Raw genomic sequence first — 2,503 nt, 5'->3', positions numbered from 1 at the left:
TATCAAACTTTAAAATAAAAATATCTTTTTTTATAATAATTATAAAAATTTGTATCAAAATCTGATATCTAAAATCTTTTTTAGTATATATGTTTAATATTTAATTTTTTTTAATCATATTTTTAAATCTTTCAATAATTTTATTTATCGTTTGAAATTTTTTTTGTCAACGATATAAATTTTTAGATACTATTTTAATAATTTAATCTTTGTTATTATTAGTAGGTGCTACATGTGCTTATCAGTACCACGCACTTATCAAATAAAGCTGACCTGGTGGCATATTTAATTTGTGACAATATGGTTTAATTAATCTGCTAAACCACATTCATTACGTAATTAAAACAACTAAGAGTTCCACTCAAGTCATGCAATAAATTTAGAAAAAATCTAGAGACTAGCAACTTTATTAAATTCTGACTAGTATATAACTAACAAAAAAAAAGTGAGTAATTTAATTTTATATTATTGGATAAAATTTCACACCATTAAAAATATTATTAATAACTACTTGATAACTACAAATCACAAAAATTACTGCCCCTAACACTCCTCGTAAATTTAATATACGCTTCCTCTATATTATTGTTAAACCGGTCATCATGATAGGAAAATAACAAAACACGATCATTAATCTGTTAACAAAAACTTAAGACATTTAAAAGTTGAATAATTACAAATCCAAAACATATATAGAAACTACATATTTAAATTTCATATTTTTAACTATTGGATGATTTTTAGAGTTTCCCTTCTTAAATTATCCAAATCACCATCTTTTCAAAAACATAAGTAGGGATATAAGTTGTAAATTAATGTTCTAAACACTTATTGTAACTTCTAAAATAAAATTTTAAAATTATCAATAAACCTAATATATAAAAATATTAGCATTTTCCAATATTAAAATTTTTTTACTATAGTGCCGTTAGGACACTATAGTAGTTGCATTAAAAAAAAGGAAAAAATAAAAAAAGAAAGAAAAGAAAAGAGTACTTGCATTACTTTGATTAATTACTATATTTAGATGGCTGAGATATTAGAACGCAATAATATTGAAATGTAGTGCGCAGACCCAACTTTATTTTAAATTTTCATACAAGAAAATAGTTGTGTTCTCATCGTATTTTAATTAATTATTGGGTTTAGCTAATACATGAATATTAGAAAGATAATAACTAAATTATTTTATTTAATTTAATATCCATATTTTGTGTATATAATATTTATAATTATATATTTATTATATTTAATATTATTCAATTGTTTTAACAATAATTAAAAAATATAAAATGAGATAAATAATAATTAAAAAATAAGAAATTAAATACTTATTTAACTGTTTTAAACTGATTTTTTATTGTCTCTCAAATATACCTATAGCATATATAATAAAGTTATTAATTAAAAAAATTATAGAAAAAGATACAAAATTTAGTTTTTAATGCATTATATATTTATTAAAACAAAAAATTCGAAAATTTTTACTAATAATAGCATTAAAGCTAAACTCATAATTATTTTATGCAATTATGATAAACGATTAATAATTATTGGGTGGTTGTAAAGCAAAGGCACACAACCACAGTGGCATTAATTAGTGAAAAACCAATCTTAGATGCTTGTTCCACACACATGCTGTGTGTCTTATGTTCACCTTCAACTCCTATAAATTCCACCTTTGGCAATGCAAATTTCATACAAGAACATTTATAGGCAGCAAAAACATATATCCTACTAATTAACCTACCTTTAGTTTAGTAATTGTTGTTTGTCTTTGCAGAGAAAAAAATGTCTTCAATTGGGGCAAGTTCAGCTCACATTTTTGTGATGAAGAAGAGGCAGGAAGAGAAGATGAAGAGAATGGAAGAGGAAAGAGAAAGAAGAGGTGAGGTGAGTGGTGAAGAGAGAAAGGTAGTTGCTAGTTTTAGTGTTGGAAAGAGTAATCAGGTTCATCCAGGTGTTGAAGAACAAGTAGTCAAACCCGCCTAATAAGGTTGATTCACCAACAAGAAAATAGTAAGCTCAAATTAAAGTCCTTGTGAGTCATGTAACTTATTTTTCTTTTTGTTTTGTGTATGATTAATTGTTAGAAGTTTTATTTTACTTAAAATTAAGTAGCCAAATAAACCCTGAGGGGGGAAAATGTAAAGGTTGTTTTACTTAGGATATGTATAGAAGTATAAATTCTGAGTGATTTTAGCAGTGTGTGCCATGTTTTGGTAGAAGTCCTGTATCTGTTAAGAGTATGGACTTCATGGTATTAATAAGTATGAGAAAATTCTCATGTGTCTAGTTGTTTATGGAGTTGAGTTAAACTTATTAGCTCAATTCTAATATAGTATCATCAGTTATATGTAATATGTAATATATTGCTACTTATATATTAATTAATTATAGATATAGTTTTTATAAACCTGATGAGTCGAATAGAATAAAAGCATCTACTCTCAACTCTCTCTCTCTCTCTCTCTCTATTCATTTTTCAATTTTTAAGAATTTG

This window comes from Arachis ipaensis, chromosome B10 (assembly GCF_059453495.1).
Source record: "Arachis ipaensis isolate K30076 ecotype BB chromosome B10, ASM5945349v1, whole genome shotgun sequence".
In the NCBI taxonomy this organism is placed as follows: Eukaryota; Viridiplantae; Streptophyta; class Magnoliopsida; order Fabales; family Fabaceae; genus Arachis; species Arachis ipaensis.
This window is presented reverse-complemented; position numbering follows the sequence as displayed.